The sequence below is a fragment of the Taudactylus pleione genome, unplaced genomic scaffold (assembly GCF_031769625.1).
Source record: "Taudactylus pleione unplaced genomic scaffold, aTauple2 ptg000473l, whole genome shotgun sequence".
Classification (NCBI taxonomy): domain Eukaryota; kingdom Metazoa; phylum Chordata; class Amphibia; order Anura; family Myobatrachidae; genus Taudactylus; species Taudactylus pleione.
This window is the reverse complement of record NW_028284875.1, coordinates 4,693,979-4,703,420: the sequence shown is the minus strand read 5'-3', so window position 1 is coordinate 4,703,420 and position 9,442 is coordinate 4,693,979. Positions and strand designations below refer to the sequence as shown.

At 33.6% G+C, this 9,442-nt stretch overlaps 4 non-coding genes across 4 annotated transcripts; all 4 read right to left on the bottom strand.

Annotated features, from left to right (window-relative positions):
* Positions 1-1,680: 1,680 nt before the first annotated feature.
* On the bottom strand, positions 1,681-1,753 carry TRNAR-CCU (transfer RNA arginine (anticodon CCU)). The gene has a single exon. It is a non-coding gene; the product is annotated as a tRNA-Arg (tRNA).
* Positions 1,754-2,139: 386 nt separating this feature from the next.
* TRNAI-UAU (transfer RNA isoleucine (anticodon UAU)) lies at positions 2,140-2,232 on the bottom strand. Its single transcript is given in 2 exon segments — positions 2,140-2,175; positions 2,195-2,232. It is a non-coding gene; the product is annotated as a tRNA-Ile (tRNA).
* Positions 2,233-6,129: 3,897 nt separating this feature from the next.
* TRNAR-CCU (transfer RNA arginine (anticodon CCU)) lies at positions 6,130-6,202 on the bottom strand. Its single transcript has one exon. It is a non-coding gene; the product is annotated as a tRNA-Arg (tRNA).
* Positions 6,203-6,588: 386 nt separating this feature from the next.
* TRNAI-UAU (transfer RNA isoleucine (anticodon UAU)) lies at positions 6,589-6,681 on the bottom strand. Its single transcript is given in 2 exon segments — positions 6,589-6,624; positions 6,644-6,681. It is a non-coding gene; the product is annotated as a tRNA-Ile (tRNA).
* Between the last annotated feature and the right edge of the window lie 2,761 nt (positions 6,682-9,442).

Here is a 9,442-nt window from a genome sequence, read left to right as displayed (position 1 = left end):
AAACTAATCCACAATGTCATTAGGATAAATGTCTGCTTTTAGATACTGGGCCATAATTTTGCAAGCTGAACAGTTCCAGATTGTTAAACAGATTAAAGTTTCTGGTGGAGCCATTTGTGCAGTATGAAGCAAGAATAAAAGGAACATCTCCAAAATTATTTTAATGAAATAAACCTGTCTCCCCAGATGGGACTTGAACCCACAATCCCTGGCTTAGGAGGCCAGTGTCTTATCCATTAGGCAACTGGGGCTTAGCAACATCTTTGAGTGAAACTGATTTTTTCATTAGTATAATCATTAATTGTTGCGATATAGGAAAGCCGTTTATTTGTGTTCTTTGCTTTTCAAATCCCAGCATGAAATGTGATTGTACTATCCAGACCTAATAGTGTGGACCCTCATGTTACATTGCAGCAAAACAGATTGATGCAACTCTTTTACCAATAAAGAGGTAGTCTTTTGCATTCCATTTTGTTGACTAACTAAAGTAATGTTTACAGTGCATATGAACCAAAGCAGCTGTGTGTACTGGTACCTTAAAAACAGTCATGTTTGTGTTTTTTTTCTGCCTTCCTATCAGGATGCTAAGGAAGCAGATGATAATCATTAACTGTTGACATTAGAAAAAAAATTACATTTGCTCCAGGTGAGGCTTGAATTCACAACCTCAGAATTGCTCAACAGATACTGTCTTATAAGTACCGCGCACAGACCGATTGCACCACAGGAGCACATGGACAAAGCGCTTTATTTTTACTTGAGTGATTTTAGCATCGAGTTGACTAAGTAAATTAACTTGGTTTATTAATTTTAAATTAGTTACTTTTTAAATCCACTAAACTACTGCACCCAATACTAAAGTACCTAATAAAAGTAATATTCTAATCATAAGGTAATCAATTATATTGTGCATTTGTGTTATTGCCCAGTTTTATGTATCCATAGGTGTATATTGCAATGAATTCATGCCATTGTTGTACAGTACAATATTATCAAAATTGTAAAATAATTCCTGTTTATTTATCTTAAATAATATTTGGTATAGATATATGTAACTTTAATGTTGCATAGGGAAAATATACACTCTAATACCAAAAAATGCAGTATCTTTAAATAAAAATAAGTTAAATCTCACTTGTGCTCTATATTTAAAGGTAAACATTGTTTTTTTGGTCTGAAGCACCTAAATTGTCAGTAAAGTCAGTGTCCAAAGAAATATAAAAGGCAGAAAATTACCCTTTTGATGAAATGGATGAAAGGACTTCAAGAAACCCATCAGCAATTGCAATAGAAATTGTTATTTTGTAGCCACTCTGATATTAAATTGCAATTAAAACTTAATAGGTATGTTTTGGTATATATGGATTTTCTGCAATACCATTAAGACAGTCACCTGAATTGAAAAAAAGCATAACTTCTAGAATGAGAATGAGCAACAAAGGAACATGCATCCTAGATGGGACTTGAAGCCACTGTCCCAGGTGATAGTAAACTTTTCAGAAAACTAATCCACAATGTCATTAGGATAAATGTCTGCTTTTAGATACTGGGCCATAATTTTGCAAGCTGAACAGTTTCGGATTGATAAGCAGATAAAAGTTTCTGGTGGAGCCATTTGTGCAGTATGAAGCAAGAATAAAAGGAACATCTCCAAAATTATTTTAATGAAATAAAGCCTATCACCCCAGATGGGACTTGAACCCACAATCCCTGGTTTAGGAGGCCAGTGCCATATCCATTAGGCCACTGGGGCTTAGTAACATCTTTGAGTGAAACTGATTTTTTCATTAGTATAATCATTAATTGTTGCGATATAGGAAAGCCGTTTATGTGTTTTCTTTGCTTTACAAATCCCAGCATGAAATGTGATTGTACTATCCAGACCTGATAGTGTGGACCCTCATGTTACAGTGCAGCAAAACAGATTGATGCAACTCTTTTACCAATAAAGAGGTAGTCTTTTGCATTCCATTTTGTTGACTAACTAAAGTAATGTTTACAGTGCATATGAACCAAAGCAGCTGTGTGTACTGGTACTTAAAAACAGTCATGTTTGTGTTTTCTTTCTGCCTTCATATCAGGATGTTCAGGAAGCAGATGATAATCATTAACTGATGACATAAGAAAAAAAATTACGTTTGCTCCAGGTGAGGCTTGAACTCACAACCTCAGAATTGCTCAACCGATACTGTCTTATAAGTCCTGCGCACAGACCGATTGCGCCACAGGAGCACATGGTCAAAGCGCATTATTTTTAGTTGAGTGATTTTAGCATCGAGTTGACTAAGTAAATTAACTTGGTTTATTAATTTTAAATTAGTTACTTTTTAAATCCACTAAACTACTGCACCCAATACTAAAGTACCTAATAAAAGTAATATTCTAATCATAAGGTAATCAATTATATTGTGCATTTGTGTTATTGCCCAGTTTTATGTATCCATAGGTGTATATTGCAATGAATTCATGCCATTGTTGTACAGTTCAATATTATCAAAATTGTAAAATAATTAGTGTTTATTTATCTTAAATAATATTTGTATAGATATATGTAACTTTAATGTTGCATATGGAAAATATACACTATATTACCAAAATGTGCAGTATCTTTAATTAAAAATAAGTTAAATCTCACTTGTGCTCTATATTTAAAGGTAAACATTGTTTTTTTGGTCTGTAGCACTTAAATTGTCAGTAAAGTCAGTGTCCAAAGAAATATAAAAAGCAGAAAATTACCCTTTTGATGACAAGGATGAAAGGACTTCAAGAAACCCATCAGCAATTGCAATAGACATTGTTATTTTGTAGCCACTCTGATATTAAATTGCAATTAAAACTTAATAGGTATGTTTTGGTATATATGGATTTTCTGCAATACCATTAAGACAGTCACCTGTATTGAAAAAAAGCATAACTTCTAGAATGAGAATGAGCAACAAAGGAACATGCATCCTAGATGGGACTTGAAGCCACTGTCCCAGGTGATAGTAAACTTATCCGGAAACTAATCCACAATGTCATTAGGATAAATGTCTGCTTTTAGATACTGGGCCATAATTTTGCAAGCTGAACAGTTCCAGATTGTTAAGCAGATTAAAGTTTCTGGTGGAGCCATTTGTGCAGTATGAAGCAAGAATGAAAGGAACATCTCCAATATTATTTTAATGAAATAAAGCCTATCACCCCAGATGGGACTTGAACCCACAATCCATTAGGCCACTGGGGCTTAGTAACATCTTTGAGTGAAACTGATTTTTTCATTAGTATAATCATTAATTGTTGCGATATAGGAAAGCCGTTTATTTGTGTTCTTTGCTTTACAAATCCCAACATGAAATGTGATTGTACTATCCAGACCTAATAGTGTTGACCCTCATGTTACATTGCAGCAAAACAGATTGATGCAACTCTTTTACCAATAAAGAGGTAGTCTTTTGCATTCCATTTTGTTGACTAACTAAAGTAATGTTTACAGTGCATATGAACCAAAGCAGCTGTGTGTACTGGTACCTTAAAAACAGTCATGTTTGTGTTTTTTTTCTGCCTTCATATCAGGATGTTCAGGAAGCAGATGATAATCATTAACTGATGACATTAGAAAAAAAATTACATTTGCTCCAGGTGAGGCTTGAACTCACAACCTCAGCATTGCTCAACAGATACTGTCTTATAAGTCCAGTGCACAGACCGATTGCGCCACAGGAGGACATGGTCAAAGCGCATTATTTTTAGTTAAGTGATTTTAGCATCGAGTTGACTAAGTAAATTAACTTGGTTTATTAATTTTAAATTAGTTACTTTTTAAATCCACTAAACTACTGCACCCAATACTAAAGTACCTAATAAAAGTAATATTCTAATCATAAGGTAATCAATTATATTGTGCATTTGTGTTATTGCCCAGTTTTATGTATCCATAGGTGTATATTGCAATGAATTCATGCCATTGTTGTACAGTTCAATATTATCAAAATTGTAAAATAATTCCTGTTTATTTATCTTAAATAATATTTGGTATAGATATATGTAACTTTAATGTTGCATAGGGAAAATATACACTATACTACCAAAAATGCAGTATCTTTAAATAAAAATAAGTTAAATCTCACTTGTGCTCTATATCTAAAGGTAAACATTGTTTTTTTGGTCTGTAGCACCTAAATTGTCAGTAAAGTCAGTGTCCAAAGAAATATAAAAAGCAGAAAATTACCCTTTTGATGACAAGGATGAAAGGACTTCAAGAAACCCATCAGCAATTGCAATAGACATTGTTATTTTGTAGCCACTCTGATATTAAATTGCAATTAAAACTTAATAGGTATGTTTTGGTATATATGGATTTTCTGCAATACCATTAAGACAGTCACCTGCATTGAAAAAAAGCATAACTTCTAGAATGAGTATGAGCAACAAAGGGACATGCATCCTAGATGGGACTTGAAGCCACTGTCCCAGGTGATAGTAAACTTTTCAGGAAACTAATCCACAATGTCATTAGGATAAATGTCTGCTTTTAGATACTGGGCCATAATTTTGCAAGCTGAACAGTTCCAGATTGTTAAGCAGATTAAAGTTTCTGGTGGAGCCATTTGTGCAGTATGAAGCAAGAATGAAAGGAACATCTCCAATATTATTTTAATGAAATAAAGCCTATCACCCCAGATGGGACTTGAACCCACAATCCATTAGGCCACTGGGGCTTAGTAACATCTTTGAGTGAAATTGATTTTTTCATTAGTATAATCATTAATTGTTGCGATATAGGAAAGCCATTTATTTGTGTTCTTTGCTTTACAAATCCCAGCATGAAATGTGATTGTACTATCCAGACCTAATAGTGTGGACCCTCATGTTACATTGCAGCAAAACAGATTGATGCAACTCTTTTACCAATAAAGAGGTAGTCTTTTGCATTCCATTTTGTTGACTAACTAAAGTAATGTTTACAGTGCATATGAACCAAAGCAGCTGTGTGTACTGGTACCTTAAAAACAGTCATGTTTGTGTTTTTTTTCTGCCTTCATATCAGGATGTTCAGGAAGCAGATGATAATCATTAACTGATGACATTAGAAAAAAAATTACATTTGCTCCAGGTGAGGCTTGAACTCACAACCTCAGCATTGCTCAACAGATACTGTCTTATAAGTCCAGCGCACAGACCGATTGCGCCACAGGAGGACATGGTCAAAGCGCATTATTATTAGTTGAGTGATTTTAGCATCTAGTTGACTAAGTAAATTAACTTGGTTTATTAATTTTAAATTAGTTACTTTTTAAATCCACTAAACTACTGCACCCAATACTAAAGTACCTAATAAAAGTAATATTCTAATCATAAGGTAATCAATTATATTGTGCATTTGTGTTATTGCCCAGTTTTATGTATCCATAGGTGTATATTGCAATGAATTCATGCCATTGTTGTACAGTACAATATTATCAAAATTGTAAAATAATTCCTGTTTATTTATCTTAAATAATATTTGGTATAGATATATGTAACTTTAATGTTGCATAGGGAAAATATACACTCTAATACCAAAAAATGCAGTATCTTTAAATAAAAATAAGTTAAATCTCACTTGTGCTCTATATTTAAAGGTAAACATTGTTTTTTTGGTCTGAAGCACCTAAATTGTCAGTAAAGTCAGTGTCCAAAGAAATATAAAAGGCAGAAAATTACCCTTTTGATGAAATGGATGAAAGGACTTCAAGAAACCCATCAGCAATTGCAATAGAAATTGTTATTTTGTAGCCACTCTGATATTAAATTGCAATTAAAACTTAATAGGTATGTTTTGGTATATATGGATTTTCTGCAATACCATTAAGACAGTCACCTGAATTGAAAAAAAGCATAACTTCTAGAATGAGAATGAGCAACAAAGGAACATGCATCCTAGATGGGACTTGAAGCCACTGTCCCAGGTGATAGTAAACTTTTCAGAAAACTAATCCACAATGTCATTAGGATAAATGTCTGCTTTTAGATACTGGGCCATAATTTTGCAAGCTGAACAGTTTCGGATTGATAAGCAGATAAAAGTTTCTGGTGGAGCCATTTGTGCAGTATGAAGCAAGAATAAAAGGAACATCTCCAAAATTATTTTAATGAAATAAAGCCTATCACCCCAGATGGGACTTGAACCCACAATCCCTGGTTTAGGAGGCCAGTGCCATATCCATTAGGCCACTGGGGCTTAGTAACATCTTTGAGTGAAACTGATTTTTTCATTAGTATAATCATTAATTGTTGCGATATAGGAAAGCCGTTTATGTGTTTTCTTTGCTTTACAAATCCCAGCATGAAATGTGATTGTACTATCCAGACCTGATAGTGTGGACCCTCATGTTACAGTGCAGCAAAACAGATTGATGCAACTCTTTTACCAATAAAGAGGTAGTCTTTTGCATTCCATTTTGTTGACTAACTAAAGTAATGTTTACAGTGCATATGAACCAAAGCAGCTGTGTGTACTGGTACTTAAAAACAGTCATGTTTGTGTTTTCTTTCTGCCTTCATATCAGGATGTTCAGGAAGCAGATGATAATCATTAACTGATGACATAAGAAAAAAAATTACGTTTGCTCCAGGTGAGGCTTGAACTCACAACCTCAGAATTGCTCAACCGATACTGTCTTATAAGTCCTGCGCACAGACCGATTGCGCCACAGGAGCACATGGTCAAAGCGCATTATTTTTAGTTGAGTGATTTTAGCATCGAGTTGACTAAGTAAATTAACTTGGTTTATTAATTTTAAATTAGTTACTTTTTAAATCCACTAAACTACTGCACCCAATACTAAAGTACCTAATAAAAGTAATATTCTAATCATAAGGTAATCAATTATATTGTGCATTTGTGTTATTGCCCAGTTTTATGTATCCATAGGTGTATATTGCAATGAATTCATGCCATTGTTGTACAGTTCAATATTATCAAAATTGTAAAATAATTAGTGTTTATTTATCTTAAATAATATTTGTATAGATATATGTAACTTTAATGTTGCATATGGAAAATATACACTATATTACCAAAATGTGCAGTATCTTTAATTAAAAATAAGTTAAATCTCACTTGTGCTCTATATTTAAAGGTAAACATTGTTTTTTTGGTCTGTAGCACTTAAATTGTCAGTAAAGTCAGTGTCCAAAGAAATATAAAAAGCAGAAAATTACCCTTTTGATGACAAGGATGAAAGGACTTCAAGAAACCCATCAGCAATTGCAATAGACATTGTTATTTTGTAGCCACTCTGATATTAAATTGCAATTAAAACTTAATAGGTATGTTTTGGTATATATGGATTTTCTGCAATACCATTAAGACAGTCACCTGTATTGAAAAAAACCATAACTTCCAGAATGAGAATGAGCAACAAAGGAACATGCATCCTAGATGGGACTTGAAGCCACTGTCCCAGGTGATAGTAAACTTATCCGGAAACTAATCCACAATGTCATTAGGATAAATGTCTGCTTTTAGATACTGGGCCATAATTTTGCAAGCTGAACAGTTCCAGATTGTTAAGCAGATTAAAGTTTCTGGTGGAGCCATTTGTGCAGTATGAAGCAAGAATGAAAGGAACATCTCCAATATTATTTTAATGAAATAAAGCCTATCACCCCAGATGGGACTTGAACCCACAATCCATTAGGCCACTGGGGCTTAGTAACATCTTTGAGTGAAACTGATTTTTTCATTAGTATAATCATTAATTGTTGCGATATAGGAAAGCCGTTTATTTGTGTTCTTTGCTTTACAAATCCCAACATGAAATGTGATTGTACTATCCAGACCTAATAGTGTTGACCCTCATGTTACATTGCAGCAAAACAGATTGATGCAACTCTTTTACCAATAAAGAGGTAGTCTTTTGCATTCCATTTTGTTGACTAACTAAAGTAATGTTTACAGTGCATATGAACCAAAGCAGCTGTGTGTACTGGTACCTTAAAAACAGTCATGTTTGTGTTTTTTTTCTGCCTTCATATCAGGATGTTCAGGAAGCAGATGATAATCATTAACTGATGACATTAGAAAAAAAATTACATTTGCTCCAGGTGAGGCTTGAACTCACAACCTCAGCATTGCTCAACAGATACTGTCTTATAAGTCCAGTGCACAGACCGATTGCGCCACAGGAGGACATGGTCAAAGCGCATTATTTTTAGTTAAGTGATTTTAGCATCGAGTTGACTAAGTAAATTAACTTGGTTTATTAATTTTAAATTAGTTACTTTTTAAATCCACTAAACTACTGCACCCAATACTAAAGTACCTAATAAAAGTAATATTCTAATCATAAGGTAATCAATTATATTGTGCATTTGTGTTATTGCCCAGTTTTATGTATCCATAGGTGTATATTGCAATGAATTCATGCCATTGTTGTACAGTTCAATATTATCAAAATTGTAAAATAATTCCTGTTTATTTATCTTAAATAATATTTGGTATAGATATATGTAACTTTAATGTTGCATAGGGAAAATATACACTATACTACCAAAAATGCAGTATCTTTAAATAAAAATAAGTTAAATCTCACTTGTGCTCTATATTTAAAGGTAAACATTGTTTTTTTGGTCTGTAGCACCTAAATTGTCAGTAAAGTCAGTGTCCAAAGAAATATAAAAAGCAGAAAATTACCCTTTTGATGACAAGGATGAAAGGACTTCAAGAAACCCATCAGCAATTGCAATAGACATTGTTATTTTGTAGCCACTCTGATATTAAATTGCAATTAAAACTTAATAGGTATGTTTTGGTATATATGGATTTTCTGCAATACCATTAAGACAGTCACCTGCATTGAAAAAAAGCATAACTTCTAGAATGAGTATGAGCAACAAAGGGACATGCATCCTAGATGGGACTTGAAGCCACTGTCCCAGGTGATAGTAAACTTTTCAGGAAACTAATCCACAATGTCATTAGGATAAATGTCTGCTTTTAGATACTGGGCCATAATTTTGCAAGCTGAACAGTTCCAGATTGTTAAGCAGATTAAAGTTTCTGGTGGAGCCATTTGTGCAGTATGAAGCAAGAATGAAAGGAACATCTCCAATATTATTTTAATGAAATAAAGCCTATCACCCCAGATGGGACTTGAACCCACAATCCATTAGGCCACTGGGGCTTAGTAACATCTTTGAGTGAAATTGATTTTTTCATTAGTATAATCATTAATTGTTGCGATATAGGAAAGCCATTTATTTGTGTTCTTTGCTTTACAAATCCCAGCATGAAATGTGATTGTACTATCCAGACCTAATAGTGTGGACCCTCATGTTACATTGCAGCAAAACAGATTGATGCAACTCTTTTACCAATAAAGAGGTAGTCTTTTGCATTCCATTTTGTTGACTAACTAAAGTAATGTTTACAGTGCATATGAACCAAAGCAGCTGTGTGTACTGGTACCTTAAAAAC